The sequence below is a fragment of the Thermobia domestica genome, chromosome 5, assembly GCF_964235325.1.
Source record: "Thermobia domestica chromosome 5, izTheDome1.hap1.1, whole genome shotgun sequence".
Classification (NCBI taxonomy): Eukaryota; Metazoa; Arthropoda; class Insecta; order Zygentoma; family Lepismatidae; genus Thermobia; species Thermobia domestica.
This window is the reverse complement of record NC_137458.1, coordinates 247,019,839-247,042,119: the sequence shown is the minus strand read 5'-3', so window position 1 is coordinate 247,042,119 and position 22,281 is coordinate 247,019,839. Positions and strand designations below refer to the sequence as shown.

General features: G+C 33.7%; 1 protein-coding gene across 1 annotated transcript in view; it reads left to right on the top strand.

Annotated features, from left to right (window-relative positions):
- LOC145686528 (TNF receptor-associated factor 4-like) overlaps positions 1-22,281 on the top strand; it is a 576,903-nt gene that overhangs the window by 496,619 nt on the left and 58,003 nt on the right. The window lies entirely within an intron of this gene.

Genomic DNA, 22,281 nt, shown 5'->3' with positions numbered 1-22,281 from the left:
AGAAACGTGACATTTGGAAAGAATATTTCGGTTTGGTTTAATGTTGCTCACGAGAAGAGGAGTTTCTCATCTCGTTTCTAAAACACATAAAATAACATGAGAATTAACATTTTACATTCGAGACGGGTCAGGGCTAAATCAAAATTTTCGTCTCTCTTTGGAGATGAGAATCGAGACGAGACGAAAAGTATCGTAAACATTTCCCGTCTTGTCTCGATTCTCGAAATAGTGTATGTCCATTCTTTAAGTAACAATTGCTCTGTAGACTGAATCTTTATAAGATTATTGGTTCGTTCCAAACATGTTCATGTAATGATATTTCCACCAAAGTGCATGCCGTAGTTAATTTATTCGTTGATCTGGAGACAATTTAGTGCCCATTAATAAATTAAATAACATACAATGGAATAAAATTACTGAAATGATATCGTATTATACAGTAATTTCGCCGTGCAAGTTCAATAGTATAATAATAATAATAATAATAATAATAATAATAATAATAATAATAATAATAATAAAACATTTTCATCGGTCGTGCGCGGAAAGTGAGAATTAAATCAATCACATGTCAAGTCAATGTAAGGAGAAAAGCCTAAACTGAATAAGACATTGAAGCGGGTCACAAGCTGGGAATAAGAATAGTGCATGGTGTTAATAAAGGACGACACCGACAGAGAAATCCAGAAACAATAGGTAAACGAAGAAGAAAAAGAGTAGAAATTGTTGAAGTGGAAACAAAATACAAATACGAATAGGGATGAGCAGGAGTCGAGCCAAAATTCGACTCGACTCGAGTTCAATCCGAGTCGAGTCAAAGGTATTTTTCTTGAGTTGAGTTCCAAGCCAAGGCGCTGTTTTCGAGGTCGAGTTTCGAGTTGAGTCGAGTTTTATAATGGCTCTCTCGCGCGTTCAGCTCGTTTTAACTCGTTTTGAAATAATGGCCTGATTAGACTGGAAACCGAAAGCCATGAGAAATGTAGGCAGTAATGTGGGATACTTTTAGTGTTGCTCACGGCAAGGGTGCGTCTCCTCTCGTAATTTTGGTGCATCTCGTGGGGCAATTTAAGTGTATCTCGTCTCGTCTAGATAACGAGAAGACAAGAGTTTTTTTTATTATTATTACGAGACAGCCTCAAATGTAGTAATCACCAATATAAGTATATACTGTAGTTCTTAAAATTAAGGCTAAGACCTGCACGGTCGAATTCTTGAGCCCAAGCAGAAGACCAACTCGGGTAGTGATATCAACCGGCTCGGCTCGTATCAACTGAGCGAAGTTGTTGTATTACTATACATCTGCTTCCGCCCCTGTCAAATCTGGTCGATCTCGTTGACGCGACATATTTGCTTTTTTATACCCCTTTCTTCGTTTACTGAACAAAACAGTAACTATTCTGAAATATACTACTGCGCATGCCTCGTAGATAAATATTTCTGATGCCAATAGTTTCCGTTTTGTCCAAGGAATGTTCTTTTTCTTATTCCCAGCATGACCCTTTTATTACATTATATGAAGAGCATGTAGGTCTAAATACCTCATGTATTACATATAATGTAGGTTTTACTCTTCCAGCAAAGAAGAAACATGTGATCATAGTATACAACCCACAGAAGTGATAGCTGGTAATACAGTGGTCGTAATCCCTAACGACACAGGGAGAGAGTGGTGCCCTTCCCGCTGGTCTAGTCGCTAGCACGTGCGCCTTTGGTGTGTGGAGTTCAGGGTTCGATTCCCAGCGGGAGAGCATCTATGATTTTTTACTGTTCTCGATGTTTCTGTGTTCGTGTCCCTGTCGTTATAAGTTATTAGAAAAAGCAAGTTAAACGAGTGAAGCAAGTAAAATTAGCAATAAGTAAGTTACTGAAACACGTTCAGTGAGTCAGTTAAAAAAAAAAAAAAAGTGGACAAAGCACTGGCTTTTCGCGCCGTCCCACAGTGGGGCGAAAACGCAAAAAGCTGGCCAAAATATGATAACTATATTCAAATTGAATGAAATTTAGTATTAAGGGGTTATTGAGTTTGCTGATTACGATTCTGTAACTAAAGTTGAAAAAAACAAAATGGCGGATCCAAAATGGCGTATAAAATTTGCAAAAGTCAAAAAAGTCGTAGAAATGTTCTCAAAAGTGACGATAAGGGGGTTATTGAGGTTGCTGATTACGATTCTGCAACTAAACTTAAAAAAACAACAAAATGGCGGATCAAAAATGGCGGAATAAAAAGAATGTCAACATACTTCGTAATTTTCACACTATCTTTAACAACATTCACTTTTTCACATATTTTGATGAACAATTACTTGTTACTTACGTTCTTATTTATTAAAAATGTGTTATTACTTAAATGACACAAATTATTGGTATTTGATTCGGTTATGATAACTGCAAAGGCTTGTCACTGTAACATTAATTGAATTAAATGAACAATAATTAACATCAACACGCTTCGTAATTGGCACGTTTTGGCAGCTACTTTTTTGTCGACAGCATTAATTAATATTCCGACTACCATTCTACAAAATATGATCGTGGTGCACGAGGGTGCACATAATGTTTTCAACGCTTTAAGTTAATAAAATATATAAACAATGTGAAAATTTTGCCTGACTTGCGATTCAAATTATAAATTATTACATCATTATTATTAATTTTTCACTTCATACACTTATTCTACTTACCAGTACGATATAGGAAAACTTTACAGATTTAAAAACTATGAACGCGTTCGAAAGTTACAACCGTTTCAATGGACGCGTCACAATTCTTCTATTGTTCTCTACGCTTTTGACCTGCTGAAGGGTCTACTTAAGAGTGGCTCAGGTAGTCAAAATAATGTGAAAACCCTATTCTATTTATGGATTTGAGCCCTTCTAACATCACTCTACCCAACTACATAAAAAAATTCCTATATTACTAACTTTCGTTTCTTTACTTTTGGCCAGCTTTTTGCGTTTTCGCCCCACTGTGCGTCCATGCGAGTTCGAATCAATCTCGGCTTGATTTTTTATCCATTCGAGAGAAAATATTGCTTCTTTACGCTACAGGTAGTCCACTCTTTTCGTATTTTTCGCTGTCGTTCACAGTTAAAGTAACTGACTATTATTCTTTCTACGAATGATGGATTTTCTCTTTGGCTTCATGTCAAACACGCACACGTAATGAAAAGACGCTGTCGATAATAATAATAATAATAATATGAAATATTAGTAGCTAACTCGTGTGTGTATTTCGACAACATAATTTTATATTATTATGTGGAAATAAGTAAGGCTGGCTGGCGCCCCCCCCCTATTTTTTTCGATGCGCTTTATGGGTCCACGGTGTCCAACGTTGGTCCCATCTCAGTATCACCTCTCGATATAAGTTATTGACACTTTGCCTAAAGAGGGCTCTGCCGTGGCCCCATGAGTACCCATGACAATGACTCTTCGTTCCTTTTGCATTGAAATCGCTTACTTTTCTGAGTACTATGAGTGCATACTGTCTGAGTACTATGGGAGCAACGCTCTACAGTTTCTCGTTCTCTCGATATAAATTGCTAATATTTTGTTTGTAAGGGAGATATGGCGTTACAATCATTACGTTTGAAGAAGAATTGATTAAGATATTACCTTGCCACAAACAACACCTATTATTATTATTATTATTATTATTATTATTATTATTATTATTATTATTATTATTATTATTATTATTTTACTTACCACTAATGTTGCCTACCTTTATTTGCAATGCAATGTGTTACTAAAAAGCAAATCAAATAACACTCCTCGCCATTCAGGCTCCCGAACTCGAAATACATTATTTACAGTTCTCTGTGTTAGAGGAATGCACATTTATTATATTATTCTTTCAAATAACACGTTACACAAGTTACTTCACTTTCAATGTGTAATTTCATATCATCACTAACAATCATCTTGTTCCGATAGGAAAATAACCCCCTCCTGCAAAAAAAAAAAAAAAAAAAAAAAAAAAAAAAACCTGACCGTAGCGAAAGGGCGTGAACCTTCTTTAGCCGTTTAATCGGGTCCAATATTTCAATAAGTTTCTGCACACAAATATTTCAGTAAAAGAGGAAAATTTATTCAAACTTTCTGAATACCTATTTATGGGCGAAATTTGGTTCCCTTGGAACTTTTTAAGAGTTTGAAGGGCCACCATTTTGAACATTTTCATCTGATTATTCTGGTTAACGAACTCATCAAGATATTTCAACAATTAATGTTTGTGCCAAGTTTCGTCTCAATCCGCTGAAAATTAGGGTGGTTATGTCATTCACAAATAGCGTTATATATATATATAAATAGATAGATAGATAGATAAATAGACACACAGAGGGAGAGAGAAAAAGTGTTTTTCTCCCTTCTCGCACCTGTGGTGCGTCAGAGCTAAACCGGGCCCCTTTGCAAAACGTATTGACGAGCCTAACCTAAACACAAGCCTCTTACTTGCTAACGTAGAAACGTGGTCAGGAGGTGTAAGGCATGTAGAAATTGCATTTTTAATAACCATGAGTATGGTCAACTTCCATGTTTTTCTTTTTACTTTTTGCAGCTACATCGGAACGTTCAATTTTTATTCTTCACTAATTGCAAATGGCGTTTACATTCAAAATATGAGGAATTTTGGTGGCATTTGTTCGGATATTCTTCTCTTTGGAAATGAAGAAAAGAATAAAAGCAATACGCAAAGACAAAAAGTATTATCAGTACTAAACATTACCAATAATAATTGCTACGAAAAACTAAATACGACCTCTTTTACCATCTCTCATGAGCTGCATGTATTATTAACAAAAATTTTTAAAATGTCCTCGCTTAAGATTCGAACTGGTGACCTTCGCATTTGTAAGCCATTACCTTAACAACTACACCAAGATCATGGCATGGTGATCGTTTAGTTGTCGGCGTATTTGTTGTATTTGTGTTTTATGTTCCCACTTCGACAATTTTTACTCTTTTTTTGTAAGTTTAACAGCTGTTTCTGGCTTTCTCTTTCGATGTCGTCCTTTATTTACACTATGCACTATTCGTATTCACAGTTTGTGCCCCTCTGCAATGTCTTATTCAGATTAAGCTTTTCTTTTTGCCCCTCAGTAAACATTTGATTGATTTAATTCTCATACTCTCCATGGATGGAGCACAGGAATGCCAGACTCGAAAAATAGGTGTACATTTACTTTCCTGACAGATCATACCTTAAATCATAATTTATTTGTGTATGCACTTACATTCCTTGCTGCATTCCTGAGCAAAAGCCACTCACCAATTTGTGCTAGCTTGGCACTAAAAAGCACGAATGTTACCTGAGCCAGAGCACAAGCGCGGCAGGGTGGCCCATGTGGTAGTGCATCCGAAGGAAGAAAGTGCGTCAACACATATAAACATGGGTTCGGAAAAGCACTTACCTTACGTGTTGGAGCGTGTATTCGTACGCTATTGTGGATTTTAGAAGTAGGATCACGGAATGTTTGTATTGCTTTCATATTGTTGTTCTACACTAACAAATTACTTACGCAGATTTCACAAATATGTGAGACCCTTAACTCCGACGCTTCTACAACAGCTCATCATGAGTTAGCATATTTGTTTTCAGTTGCTTAACGTCACCACACTTTGTATACTGTGGTTAATGGCTGCCTTATGGCTCATGCTTAAAAGATTACACTTTCACTAGTGTATTTCTATATAAATATGCATCTCACAGATATAAGAACATAACATTTCGATACACACTGATCTATTAAAACATTATTACAAAGGGTCTTTCCTAATAAGATAGTGAAATCGGCCCTTGGGTCATATTAAACCATAATGTCAAATATATTCAATATAGGAAATTTTAAGCATGATATCAAAGTCAAATTTACGTAATGGAAACATAAAAGCAAGTTTGGGTAGGTACAGTGAATTTTATAGTAGATATTACAATGGCAAAACGTGGCAAAGGGCAAAAGTCTCTTCTAAGTTTTATATCTCCATGTGGAATCGTTCAAAAAATTTGATGTGGCATCCTATCTTATAATTTTTGCACCGTTTCCACGTATTTTTCTCACACTAACCACATCGAATTTGTGTTTTGTTAGTTTGTAATAGATGTAAGAGATCCATCCAATCTAACATTGTCCTGCACTCGTCTCTTGCCGGTTTTTGTCACTCGTGAATATGTTGGCCGATCTTTGATATATTTACGCAAATAGTCCTGGATAATGGAACGTGTGATTGCAAGCAAGTCTTTGGCATGTTCTTTCCCAACTGGTGTCATTCGTAAAGTTGTTAGGCATATTCATTGTTACATTTAAAGGATAAGCAATGAGTGGCCAATACCATTTTCGATTTCGAATGCTAATACAGTAAGTGGATAGGTTTTGGTCCATCTAATCAACACCTCGCATGTAGGTGTTGTATCTTGCAATGCATACTGGCTGAACAATTAAAATTTTCTTCTTTTCTCTCGGCTCCATCTCTTACTTTTCCCTATAGGGAAAACACCACAGCTTGATGATCCTACAGTTAATACAGTATTATTATTGTACTGCACTAATGTTACTGAGCGTTTTGTCTATTTGCTAGATATAGGAACCTCGCTTCTGTTTCGCAAACAATTTTAAATTGTTAAGGGGTACATTTTCCTTTCGATTTACTCGGATTGTACCTATTGTATCATGTCTCTCTTTACTCAACGAGTCAAACAATCTAAAGCATGTGAAGTTGTCCATATAGAGACTATATTTAAACCCTGGGGGCATTCTTCCAATCAGATTCATAACGAAACCACCTACTCCCAATTCAGGAATTGTATTTCCTGTTGACCCTCCCTGATAGGGCTCTGCTTGGGTAAGGTATCATAAACGAGTCGTAAGGTACCATATCGTATAGCCGAAGCGAATGTGCTTCCCATAAATATGTTGATTTGTGGAATGATGTCTAAAATACGGAACCATGGCCTCGTCAATGCACAAATTTTCATCATTAGGGAAATATTGTAGACAACGCTTATTCAGCATGTTGAACAGTGGTCGAACTTTGCTAAATTGATCATTCTTATCTAACTTAGAATTATCACATACGTGGAAGTATCGCAGGATATCTTCAAAGCGCTTCTCTCGAAATGCCGTAATGATGTGTGTCTACACACGATTCCCACGATGTTACGTCCCATTTGAGTTTTACGGTACAGGAAATAGTTCCTTTGAAACATTTTCTATACGAGGAACATTAGGAGAAAGATACATTTAATGAGAATCAGTAGTCAGTATTTTGTTCGTTCTTCACTTTTTGATGTGGTTAAGTTAGTGTATGTAATGCAGATAAGAAAGTTGAAAAACTTTGGTAAAATTAATTATTTTATTATATGCTAAAATTATTTTATGTGAAGTGTTCTTTATATAAAATAATTTAATGTATTGTGTTAGCTTGGAGTCTTTGAAAGAGTATAGCCTCTCAGGAGGAAAGGTAAAGAATGGTTGCATTTCATCTCTAACTATATTATCAAAATTACCATTTCGAAAAAGAAAAAAAAATAATAATGGGAAAGGTCTTCAATAATAAATTTAGGATAAATTGTTTCAGCCAATCATGAATTATTTTTTATAGAGATCTAGTTATGTGTTACGTTTTACTTAGTAGTATATCTTCTACCTAAAAAGAGAATCTCTTTGGTTAGCTTTTTAACTCCTATAATGCATTAAGATAGGTGCTAGTTTAGCGCCATGTAAAACAAAGAGCAAGCCGTGTTTAACGCTCGGATCAAAATTAAGTTTATTTCCTCATTTGAAGCAGTTATGGACTGAAAAATTAATCACATTATTCTTAAAAATTAGTAAATTGAGAATTACTCAATTTATACAACGCGGGAATCTTTGAAATTCGTTTCTATTCAAATTTTGGGACTTTGAAAACCTATTGAACACCATGATGGAAGCTGTATCATCGAAACAATCTGATTTATTCCCATTTACATATTTCGCTGAACGTTAAAAGATTGAAGAATTAAGAGAATGAAGAAATTCTATGTCTGTGAGGAGTCGATTTACATCGAGTACAGTTTGGAATTATGGATGCAGTTATATCAGAAACTGGACGGAAGAGTGCTTGATAGGCAGTCCACCGTGCAGGAAGTATCCGATAGTAGAAAATCCTAATTTTGCAATTAGCAGTCAAGTAAGTTCTTTGGTAAATTTTAGTATCATAATTGGAGTTTTGTGAAGTGCAATTATGGAATTATCTAAAGGAGTGAAATTCGATTCATTCTACATTTCGGCTTTAATGTGATTTCAAAATAATGTGGAATCCTGCAAACAATGAAGGAAAGAAAACCATGGTGTTGTTAGAAAGTAGTTCCCTTTGGTACCACACTTTTAGTTCATTTTGCAATGTAATCTTAAAACTTTATAACTTTGGAGAGTAGAGATGCATATCACGTTACAGAATTCGTATTCTGTGTGAGAAATGCTAACCTAAAGTAAATTAATGTGAATAAATAGTAATATATGGATTTAAAAAAGATATAGTAGAGAAGTATATGAAAGATTATCGCCTCAAGAGTGATTGTACTCTTGCACTAGAAAATTCTGTTCCATCTTATGCTTTTGTTTAGCTTCTGTTTTAGTAGATGCGATTCTGCAGTAAGCATTTCATTTGTTTGAGTCGCTAGCTCATACATGGTTTAATACTAATTGTATTCAGTGTATACACCTATTTCGGTTATTCCTTTGATTCTGAATTAAATGGCGCTGCGAAATCTTAGGATTCGATGATAGCATGAGAGGCTGCTAATTCTTACTTTGCTTTGCGAATCATATATAAGTAAAATTGAAAATAATATGCGCGATTTTGGTGAGTTTCAGTCTAAATATTTCCTGCTGTGCTTGGTTCCGAACGATATGTTCATGTAAGCGACTTGATTTGTGGCCTATGACAGGGACCGAAGAGATTTATAATAGTAATATCGTAGTGTATAGTTATTGTATTTTATAATTGGGATAAGGTCAGTGCATTTACATTATTGAAAAATAATTATTGTGCCTATGTGTATATTTAAATAAAAAAAAGTAATGTTGTGTCTCGTGTTCTGTTGAGATAGTGTATTGTTGTGATAATGCGAAAAGAATGACCTTGGCACTGATATCTTTAAGCCACTGGTTCGATAGAGGCCTAAAGAGAAGATATAATATATATATATATATATATATATATATATATATATATATATATATATATATAGTGTGTGTGTTAGTGTTAGTGTAGCATTTTCACGAGCCACGCAATTTAGTGATGTTATTGCGCCTTTGTTTGACTTGAATGTCGTAGATGCATAAATACGTATAGCGGTTTTTGGTTATTATTTATCACACTATTGTTCTTGTTTAGAATATAAATAAAAATAATCCAATAACTCAGTTTATTTATATAAACCATAGTATTTATAAATTTGAAATAATAGGTTTCAAAGCAAGAACGCATATACGTTCTGAAACATTAAATCTAGTACTTACTATTTGTCTTAGCCAGGATTCGGGTAGTATTGTTCTTTCGCAGCTACAGTGCATTTCTGTTTCAATTTTTCGATCAGAATTTCATATTCTTCGGCCAATGATACTGAATGCATACTCGTATTTTCTGTCCGTGATTCTATAAGCAACTGAACTATCAAAGGCAACTTCAAGCTTTCTTTTCAAGCCTCTAGCCAATTGTTTTAACATTTAGTTAATTGTTCGTGGTCTCTGTTCTTATTTTCGAAGCAAGTGATACTCCTACTTTTGAACACGTTTCATTCAAAACATCAACATTGTCTGATGGAGGTGCAAAATCAAATTCATTTCCTGATTCATCATCATTATTTTTGTTTTTGCTTTTTCCCTTGTAGAACAAAGGTTTTTGTGTAGTACATAATGATTTTCCAGGAATCAGCTGTACTGTATAATTCTTTTTCTTTGGTAAACATGCACTCGAAATTTCTAAAAGTCCTGCAGTTATATATATATATTTTAATTAATGGATCTAGCGGGGTCGCAACACGAATTACCAAACAGATGATGATACTTTCGAGAAAACGTCACGTCATAGAAGTTACATATATTTACAACGACACTGCTTGTTCACATTATCAGAAGATTCCTCTTCTCTTCACTAAAGTCACTAAGTGTCGTCATGCATCATGATATTGGCCCATACTCTTACGGCATTCTTCACCAATTAATTTATATCACATTCTATTTTGTCACTAACGAATTGCAGTAATGATACACAGATCTGCACGAACACAACCGTCTCCTTGCGCTGTACACACCTGACTATGGCACAGGTGGTGAATTACCATCTGCTCCATGCCTGAACAAGATTCTACATTGTTGGAACACGTAGCCTACTGACTGTGTTCATGTACACTCATGTCCAAAATTATTGTCGCATGTCTATAAATGTGTTGTTGTAGGAATATAATTTGATAACGAATTCGCTCGGTATTTCTTATAACGTTAGGATGTGTATAATCGACAAAGACATGTATGTGGCAAATTTCATGTCGAAAGAGCAGTAAATAATAATAAAACGAAAATAAAACTTTCTTCTCCATTTAGCAACATTTTATTTCACTCATTCTAATTTTCGTATTTATAATTCTTTTCCTATGAAATTTACCACAAATATACATTTTCCGATTATACACATAGTATCAGTATTAAAAGTACCCTGCAAAATCATTATAAAATTATATTGTTACAAGAAGACAGTTATAGATATGCGACAATCATTTTGGACATGAGTGTACATTTGTTCTGTTTGCTTCTTAACAGGATAGAACTTGTTCTTGCATGTTTTCCTTAACCCATCTGTGAGTTATTCATCCCTGCGTATTGATTTATGATGTCTATACAGTAAACTCTTAGGTTATCCGTACTTCTGCTTATGCTTATTTCTAGGTGCAACTTCGTGTTAATAATGAAGGTACTCAGTCAACTCTAAAATTCCTAATTTTTGGTATGTGATAATATCATACAGACCTGTTATGGGAAGAAATTATACATTTTTATCAGGTCCCCCACCAAAGATATATATACCTGTGCAGTACGCACTTCTTTGAATTTTTAATAACTTCTACAGAAAAAAGGGGCGGGGCACATCTAAGGATTGAAACTTGCTGAATGTGCACTTCTATATCAGACTTCTTTATCCAGAAAAGCTCACTTTCCTGATCATTTTCCTTCTTGCAAACATCGTCTGCTCAACTCGGAACTTTTTACGTGAATGACCTAGTTTTTCAAACTTACTTTTCACCCTGCTATATACTCCATGGACGATAATGGCTAATACATTATAGTCTTGTAGCTTAAATTTGCTGACCATTTGGTTTTTGTTCCACATCGATAGAACAACTAGGAGCTAAGGTACTTAAGTTTCAGTAACCCCTTACACTACCACCAAATGGGCATCTTCGAAAATAAATATGGCTGCCACTCGAAATCTAAAGTCACTAAACTTAAAATAATGGTTGCTTTGAACTACGGACTTGGTTCAAACTATGGTGACTGCACATCATTTTTTTTTTTAAATTGTCGAGCAACATTATTGGACCACTTGACATGGATTTGACCTAAAATAAATAACATTTCAAACGTTTATGGGTCATTCCACTAAAATCGGATGGTTTACCACAAACTTATCGCACGACCGTTTATAATAAAAGTTCCGGTAATTCTCACATATACTTGTATGTTCGATGAACACAGTAGTATGATTAGAAATATCGGATTACTATATCTTAGAAATTAAAAGTGGTGCAGATATGAGATGAACACCAGTGGAAAGTTATGAAATGACCCGTAATGCAGTGCTAGAAACTTTTTACCACCCCAATATCAAATGCCTCAAATAATGCCACAAAGTCACAAGTGAGCATCAGTCAAATTACCATTTTTAATTCCCGAAAATTCTGGGAAGGAGTTGAGCCCAAAATGTCCTATATGTACTTGGTATTTGTCTACATACAATGTACAGCTGGATGAAATAGATCGTACAAATAAATGATAATTATATAAGGTATCAAATATGGCCACTAACGGAATGTTGTAAATTTTTGCATATAAATATATCTATTTAAGAGAGTGCGAAAATTCTGAAACTTACGCTTGTAAGTGATCTTTAGTTCCTAATGTACTTGTGGTAAAAAGCTGGAGTTTTAGGGTTGGGAAGTACAAAACAGTAGAGTTAGTATAAAATGATGTCAAGGTACAGGGCAGTGACATGTATTTCTTTCAGTTATAACATGTACAATACATGAAAATGGAACTAAATATGATAGAACAATAAAGCACCATGTTGCTAATAAAGCATGAAAAAAGAAAAAAAGTTCTAACAAACATGTGTGATTAGTCTAATAACGTGCGCGTCATTGCAAATATGAACATTATACCAAACTGCTCGGATTTATATGAAGCAGCACTATAAGGCAAGGTTGAACACGCTTCAATGGAAACTGGTATTTTGATAGCATCGTCTCTGGACGCGAGAGCTTAGTACTAGTGAGATTAGGTCAACGATGTGTGAGACCAGATCATATTGCTTGCGTTTCCTTTAAATCTCAGTACCTCTTAGCTGCTACCATTCTTTAATTTTTACTTGTCTATATCATTTATATCCAAAAATGTTAACATCAAATTTGGTATAGTGGCAGTACAACAAGATGGCCTTAGTGGGTGGTAATCGGAACTGTCCGAGCAGTCGTATCCTCTTACTAGTGACATTGTAATTTAATGTGCGGCCAACAACGTTGCCATATTTTTGCCCCCCTTTAAACTGTGACGAATGACTTACACATGTGGGTTTAAAGGCACTTTCCTTTTTTCTCTCTTTCTTTTCCCCCCTTGTCAATGAAAGATTGATGATTCCTTTCTTGTTAATGCTAGTGAATAAATAGAAATAGAAATAAAAGATTTTAACGTACACTACCACACCAGTAGTTTAATATTTCAGAGTACACTATATTTTTATTGTTTGTTCTATCCACAGCAGGAAATTATGTGTAATATTCACTTTAATTTAATGCAAATGTCATAAATTATAATTTATTCTTAAATATATGTTTAAAAATAGAAAATATTGTTTTTTATTTATTAACTTTGTTTCAGTAGTTCATAAAAGTAAAAATATTAATTAAATAGACTGCACTACAGTCCGGTTTAACCGAATTTCCGGGTTAACAGAATCGCTAAAAGAAATAGCATTTGTTTGTGCACGACTTTTATTCAAAAACACCAACAATGAGTAAAATACTTGTTTTTAAATGAGTAAAATAAGAAATGGCTTTTTGCACTCGATTTAGTTTTCCAAAATTAGGTTATATCTCCTCATTGAATTTCCACGGTTTGGAAGTCTTAGCTACAGTGAAACGATACTCATTTGTTATATTATCAAAATGCGTATGCTAAGGTTGAGGAACAGGATTCAAAATGTATGCCAGAAAGAGAGTATTTCACGACATGTTAGGGAGATGAAACTAAGTATATAAACTCCTTATTAAAAGTAAGTGAACATGTGCTCCAGCATTTTCTGAAATTCCACTTTTAAGAGGGAAAATTCTATAATTATTTTGTCAATGTGTAAGAAAAGATACAGGCCACTCCACTAAACTTTCTCGCTCAAATTTCTTAAACTATATCATATTATGCTGAAGTTATGCCTTAAACATTAAATACAAACAACATTTTGTTTTTGAAAAATTTCGTTCGAAGGAAATCACCGGCATGAACTTTTTCATAAGAAGTGACTAATGGCACCTTCGTATATCAAGGTTATTAATTAAATATTTGTTTATGAGTTATCAACAAAATCACATGAGTCGTATTAAGGAAATTGTAAAAACAAAGAAAAAAATACTACCTTTTGTTGATATTTTCTTGCGAAATGATTGACGCAACATTATAGAATTGTTAATTATATATAAACAAAATCGCTTGAGTTGCTTTTGAGAAAATCATCCAATAATAAACTCATTCCTATTAGGAAATTACCCCTTGTGGATTTATTCGTGAAAAATTACTTAACCCGTATTATAGAGTTATTAAACAAATATGTATCGCCTGTTTCGTTTTTGAAAAAAAAAAGTCCCGAAAAAACTCACCCCAAGAGTAAATTAGCTCTTGTGAATTGTTTCAGGGTAAATGATTTACTCTTATTTTGTTAGGTCAGCAATCAAGCATTTATTGACGAAATACCATATAAATCGTCTGAAAAACTTACCCGCACAAGTAAACTACCCTTTGTGGATATTTTCAGGATAAATGAGTTATCCCATATTAACAGATTGTTATAATCACGTATTTATGAAACAAAGCGGTGCTAAACTCAAATCTAACTTACTAACAAAAATTTCTGTATTAAAAAAAAAATATTTTCATGAAACATGTTTTGTGTTTGAGTGTGTGCTTGTGTGTTTCATTTGAAGTTTAAGTTCTATCCATATTGGTTGAAATTGCGATCAGTCAAGGTTTAAGGATAAATTCACTCTCTGTTATTTAAATAAAAATAAAAACACTCTCTTTAACTGTACACAAGACTAACAATATACTGGTAATCATTAAAATACAGTTAATAGCAAATGAGTTCCAAAGGAGAGAGCGAAAAACGTCCCAAATATGAAGACAAAATTTATCATGCATAGTACATTCGTTTATTTTATTGGCATATTGTTTTCAGCTTATTATCATCATAAGTGACAGTTTTTTAAGTTTTGTGACATTCCTTGTTTCAGTCCCGTGGTCTTTTTATCCTTTCAACGAAAATTCAGTTGATATTGGGCCATTCCGTGTGACGGAACGGGACATTTGAACACATTTTCACGACGTCGTTTGCTTGGTACTATCAACAGTGAGTCACGCAAATCTCTGACTGCCTTTGAAATAAATGAGGGAAGTGTAGGATCAGTGAGGGTAATTATGAGACACTGCCTGTGGAGGGTAATTATGAGACACCCCTCACTGCTCTTCAACCCTGTAGGATAAATACAAATTAAGAGCACGGGCATTTGGTAACATCCTTCACAATGCTCTGTCTACATTTTTAAGTTTCAGTTTACAAAAGTTTGGGTGTACCAACTTTTTAAATAAACTCATTAAAAAAGTGTTTTGAAATTTGAAATCCTGTCATTAACTTTTAAATCTACTCGTGCAGTAATATCACTATTGTGAAACCAATGGGTGTTGGTGGAAGCCTAGTAGTTACAGGTTAAGTTAAATTTGCATCTTTGGCTTTTGTTTCAGAGTTTTTGTTGTTGTTGTTGTATCTCATTTTGCTTATATGGAGGGTAATTATGAAACGCATGCTGGAATCTGTTTCTGTATCCTACTATGTTAAGTTTCAAAAAAGCTGTAATCTGTAGTTTAGGTAGTCCTACAATCTTGTTTCTTAGTAACTTTCGAAGTTGTAGGCCTACATTATTTTGTTGAAAATAGCCTAGGCTGCATATTAATATACTGTACTAAAACATAAAGAAAGAAAAGCAGCCTAAGTTGTTTTTAAGTAAACAGCCTAGAACTTGGTCTAAATTTGTTTCATAAGCCTGTTTTTTAACCTGAAACTATCTTATATGCCCTATTAGCCTACCAGGCCTATTTTAGTTAATTCACAAAAATGTTAGAATAACATCATAGCTATTTACACTTTCTTTAGGTATTTTCTTGCAACTCAGCCAAATATTTGTATATCTTTACGTAATAAACACAAAATAACGAAGACTTCTTTCTCTCATGATTGGACTCCTTCATACCTCAATATCACATACAGAAAGCTGGAGACAGCAGGTGTCTCATAATTACCCTTTTAGAGGGAAATTATGAGACACCACAAATTTGACATTTACTCATCAAGTTATGAGATGACAGGAAATTTCTTGGTAGCAAATTGTTACTCTATTGGCACCATAAACTGCTGCCTAAGTTAACTGCTTTCAAAACTAATGTAAGCTGACTAACATGGAAAAGTTGTGAAATCTGTCTAATAATTACCCTCACTGACCCTATTTATGTGCCAGAATATATGTAATGAGACGCACACTGCTGTCTATAGATAAACTTAAGTGCTTGTGACGGAACGGGTCTCGGAATATTAAAGCAGTTTCAGATAAGGGGACTTGGATTGACATTTCTGTGAAGTAACCGGGGCAGTCTTTCTCGTAATCGTATCGATTACAGTACTAGTTACTTCCTTCAAAATAGAGCCCTGGCAAGAATAGAAACCACTGGTGTAGAGAATAGGAAAGAGGAAATTATGTAACATGGCATTAGCATTAGCAAACCGTAAGATACCTACGGTCTTTTCTAGAGCATGAGTATTTTGTTTCTGTTAAAATGGTTTAAGGTATAATTGGCATTCCACTTTTTTTTTAAAGAAATTTTTATTTATATTTTACTTTTGTTGAGTGCTTATCGAAATTTATTCTCATTACATTTATTGAATGAAGTCTGCTCTGTACTTTCAATTCTTTGATGTTTATGATGCTCGTACAATTATTAATAATTCCGTTCATTGTATGTATCTATATCTAGATTAAACAATAAAATTAACTATTAAGCGATTATTAATAATTAGCCGAAGTACCCATTAGTCTCACAGGAAGAATATTTTTATGGAAAATATTAGAAAAGTATATTTGAACCCTTTCCCCCTTTTCGTTGTGTATTTGATCCAAGTGAAATTAAATAAATTCATGACAATTCAAGTTCTATGTTCAAAATGTTCTTCAGACAACGCAGCCGGTATTCTTTGCGAAAAATTTAAACCTTCTCTCACCTTTAGGGTATACTGTATATTTCAATCAAAGTGAAATGATAGAAACTCATGTGAGCCCAAGTGTTACTTGTGTTCAAACATTCATTTTAAACGAATCAAACGTTTCATCACTTTAGTCATTTTGTGAATACAAAACGGGAACTTTAAATATAAAGCCCTCTTTGCTGGAACATGTGTCAATTTATGTTTAATAAAAGTTTATATGCCAAGTTACATTCCTAACTTGAAGAAGTCGTTAGATGCTATATTTTTGGCATAAGTTCTGAATCCTCTTGACCCACTTAGGATACACATTTTAATAGAAGTAACATCACTTAGTTTCAATCGTCAATAGTTCGTCTTCAGATCAAAGAACGGAGGGAAAAATGATGAAATACAACAATATAAAGGGAAAATGCCAATTTGTTGTGCAATCTGGTTTGCTACAGCGACCAATAATTAAGTTATATTTCTTAGTGTGTAAACAAAATACGTTGATGTTTTCAGTTTTCACAGTTATCAGATTTTACTGCTTATCGTTAATACAAATTGTGATATATGAATAGAGCCATTATTCTCTATTGGATATATACTGTGTAGTATACTCTTTCTTCCAGCTAAAATTTAACATGGAAAACCCAAAATTAATATTGATGTATTAAAATAATATGTTCCTAAAATAGTGAACAGAGTTTGCGTTTTGCACAGCATTTTACACAGATATTCTCCTAGCGGAGGGAAAGATCACGAGCCCACCAAGGCACTAAAAATCTTGAATAAAAACACTTAGGTTTTAAGACTTAACATTTCGTCACTAGAGCGCAGAAAAGAAACAGAATACTAGACAGAAAGTACGGTCGTGTGCCATTATCAATTATTATTATTATTATTATTATTATTATTATTATTATTATTATTATTATTATTATTATTATTATTATTAATTATTATTCAGTTTTTCCACAATTTGATGATGAGAGAATCATCTTGAAAGATAAGTGTCTAAGAGAACGATATATTTTCACTGAATATTATTATCATATTGTAGCTATAAGACATGTCTAAATAAAGTAATTAATTTAAAAGGTTCAGTTCTTGTTTAATGTCATTAGTGGCGGTTTCCGAGGGGAATCGCATCAGTAAACCTTTATCGCTATACGCTAAGGAAAGAAGACTACCTAATATCCTAATTGTTTATAAGAATTAAAACATAAGGTAAGAATTTTCCTTAGGCTTGTAATAATAAAACTCTAAATTTTACTGATGTGATTTTTTTAGGAGCAGCCACTAAACACCATACTTTCTTTTTTTTACTTACTTACTTACTTACTTAATTGCAATGTGATGCAAATGACTGTTAAGTGTCATTTAATGTTAAATCTTAATTTTAAATATCAAGGAATGTATGTAACTACATAGAGAATTGACATGTGTTGATATAAACAACATGGAAATTATGTTGGTACAATAAGGATGCAAAGTACATTATTCGAAGAAGGAAGAGGAAAATATTCACTGGTGCTTTTTTTGTATGTGTTTTTTTTCTAATATGTAATCTATTTACTTTCTAGTAAGGGAAATGAACTCCACTCAAAACAGTACTATTAACTTCATTTACAGTCAATAATAACAGAAGAAGAAGAATTTGTTGAAATGTGTATTCAGCTTATTAAGAATTGAAGTTTTCAAAAAATCTAGCAGTAAAACTGAAACCAGATTGTAATTATTCTTTATGTAGTTTTTCTCTAGATAATTGTGAATTATATTACTTTATAACATCCGTTTCTTTCTTATTATACATACAAATGACGGATTTTGTCCTAGCACCTTCGAAGTGGTATTTGTTATTTTACACAAAGAAGTCTTTAGGTGCTAAACGAGAATCATGATGAACCAAAGGTAATTCCATTACGCTCAATCCAAGCATCCATCTTACACGTATACGATCCAAGATATCAACATGTACCCATTTCCACGTTATCAAGTAAGTGTGTCATGAACCAATGGATTAGGTAGTAATAAAACTTGAGCTGTGATACATTCAGTTAGGTATTACAAAATTCTGAAAGATTTTCTTCTTTCTTTCAACTTCCTTTATCGGTTAGCGTTACTTTTGTAAAACTAATTTATATAATTTCTGTATTCGTGAAAAGAAACCTAGTTTGAGAAATCAAACTAAAAAGTTTTCTCCCAGTAACGTCTCCAACTTCTGTCTGTGAGAATAGTAAATGCCAGTAGGGCGTTAATTTTCTACTACTTGGAATGTTAAGTATATTAAATATAAAAGTTTGTCATAACGAAATGAATACGGTGTAAAATATTAGACACTTTTTTAAATACAAGAATAGAACAGGATGTGGAATTGAATATATCTAAAAAGTAAAATCTCTTCTTTGAATGTACCGAAAGTACAGAGAAAGATTACTGGTGCTCACTCTATAAATTTGCAGTGATCTATTTCTTATATATTAATTTATCACGTTATAGTGTATTTATTTATATTTTTATACAGAACTCAATTTGGTGTTTTACGTTTTCATACATTTGATATCTAATTCAAATTAAGATTTTAAACAATACATTTGGTGTCTGAGGGTAAGGAAGGACCTTTATCGATTATTAACTCGTTGTATATTTAACTGTTATTTCTTAGTCAAATAATATGTATGTATTCCTCTAGCAATGTAATTTTGACATTTGTTTCTATACCAGGATTCGGCACTTTGTAATTTGGAAATAGTGCAGGAATATCTTGCATAATACAGTTTTGAACATGGGTTTTGCTCTAATCCATCTTTTATTATTAAACATATTTAAGAATTGGGAATAAATTTGTCAATTCATTTTTTTATTAACTTAATATAAACCGTAAATACATCTAAGTATTGGCGTGCAATATGACGATACAGTATTAACTAAAATTGAAGAATGGGAACATGGCGGATCAGTGGTAGAACGCTCTTCTCTGGTTTCCTAACTCGATCCGAGGCCTCATAGGTGAACAACATCGTGTCCATGGGTTTTCTCAGGGTTCTCCCATTACCTATCACACTCTCATTCCATCAGTCCGTGGGGCCGCGGTGGCTCAGTGGTAGAGCGTTCACCTCTGGTGCTTGGGGTCCCGAGTTCGATCCCAGTCCCCGCCAAGTGAACTTTGTGGTGGACAAGCACCGTGTGCGTGGGTTTCCTAGGGGTTCTCCCGTTTCCTCCCACTTCCTTCATTCCACCACTTCATTCATTACTCATCATCACCGTCTCCTTTAGCTTAACCGGCATAACTGTGGGACGTAAAACTTAAAAGATTTTTTTTTTCCATCAGTCCGTTTCATAAGCATTCACTTTCATTATTCTTGGTCTCCTTTCGTCTACAGGGTATAATTGTGGGACGTAAAACTGAAAGATTTAACTTTTCATTTATGAGAAAAGAAATACAATTTTTGTTTTGTTTTACTATAACTTTTATTGTTTTAAAGGATTTTCTGTATTTGGTTCACTTAAAGAAAATGACCCATTCTTTTAACTTCTATTATAGTTGAAGAAAAGGCTGAAATTTTGTAAGAGGCAAATATCAAAAGAGGGGAGGGGGGGTAGTTTGACAATACCGCCTGATTAGTAGCATTGCCAACTCAACATAAAGTTATATCTTTTAAAATGGCATTACCTCAAGCTATTACAGTTTCAAATGTAAATGTTTAACGGAAACTTACAATACTACATTTATTATTCAATTTTGCCAAACTAAGAATGTTATAGTATCACAAATATCCAAAATTTGGAGGACTCTACAACAATAATAACGCAACTGAAATGGGCGGAATGATGCACATTAAAAAAAAAAAAAAAAAAAAAAAAAAACTGTCATATACTATGACCGTATTATGACTCGTTTCGAATAAATAGAAACAAAATTACAAGGAATTAAAAATTTTAACTTTTTAAAACAAGATTTTCTTTCACAAAAGTGCTAAGATAAGTATCACATCCAAGAACTTATTTGGTTTTCAATAGATAAAGCAATTTTAATGTTTTTGCAGCAATTTGATATCTTAAACCGTTCCGAAAATATGACAAACATTGGTAAAGCTTGCAACACTGCTTAAAACTATGTAATTCCAAGAACTTGTTATAATTACAACTACCAATCACTATTTCCATAATGTTATACGGAGAAACAGAGAAAAGCAACAATCATTTTAAACATTTCGCACAAATATGTCATTTTAAGCAGTATTGAAAACTTTATTAATGATTATCACATCTCTGGAACAGTTTGAAATATCAAGTTGCTGTAAACAGCATTCTGATAATTTTGTCTATTGGAAACCATATAAGTTCTTAGATATGATACTTATCTAAGACTTTTTCGAAAGAAAGACTTTTTTATGTCGAATTCTAAATTCCTTGAAAATTTGTTTCTCTTTATTTGAAGTGCGTCATATCATATCATAGACAGTAAGTTACTTTGGATACGTAGCACGCCATCCATTTCAATTGCATTATTCCTGTTGTAAGAGTCCTCCAAAGTTTTGATGTTTCTGATTCTGTATTATCCTTAGTAGGCAACAATGAAAAAATATGAAATGAAATGAAATCTTTGAGTTTTACGTCCCACGGTTATGCCGGTTAGGCTAAAGGAGACGGTGATAATGAGAAATGAGTGAAATGGTGGAATGAAGAAAGTGGGAGGAAACGGGAGAACCCCGAGAAAACCCACGCACATGGTGTTTGTCCACCACAAAGTTCACTTGGCGGGGGCTGGGATCGAACCCGGGACCCCAAGCACCAGAGGTGAACGCTCTACCACTGAGCCACCGCGGCCCGCAATGAAAAAATAATTGTAAGTTTTTGTTTTACATACTGATTTGAAAACTAATTATCTGGTATAGTGCCATTGGGAAAAATAAACTTAATGCTGGGTTGGCAACACTTTTAGTCTGGTGGTATTGCAGAGTATGTCAAAATACTTCCTTCGCTGATATTTCTTTATTGCAAAATTTCAGCCTTTTCTGTCAATTAGTTTAGAAATTGCAAGAAGGGGTCAGTTTAAAAATCAATATACAGGGTGAATCTCTTAAAGTTGTTTATAAAGTTTTTGTGATAAACAAATTGAATTTAAATAAATTGTAAATAGACCTTGAACAACATGGTTTTGTATAGCACGACTGTTCCTTGAACCAAGTAATCACGTTATACAAGGTATTTCTGTCTACAATGTTTTTCCTTCTCTAGAAAGTGAAGATCGGTTTTTATAAGCCATGTTTCCATAAAGGTGCCGCTTACGTTATTTTCATAAGTTTGTGTTAATTTCTCTGTTGTAAATATAAACACATGTTTGTGCACGGCATCATAGACAAGAATTTTGTATGGAGGGGTGAGAGGAGTTCCAAGGAAGCAACCATCTTTTGTATTGCAATATGTATATATGTGTAATCTCATTTCATATAGTTTTACATACTATATCAAATTAAGGAATTTGGAATAGGGGAAAGAAATAAACTTTTCTCTTTCGTAC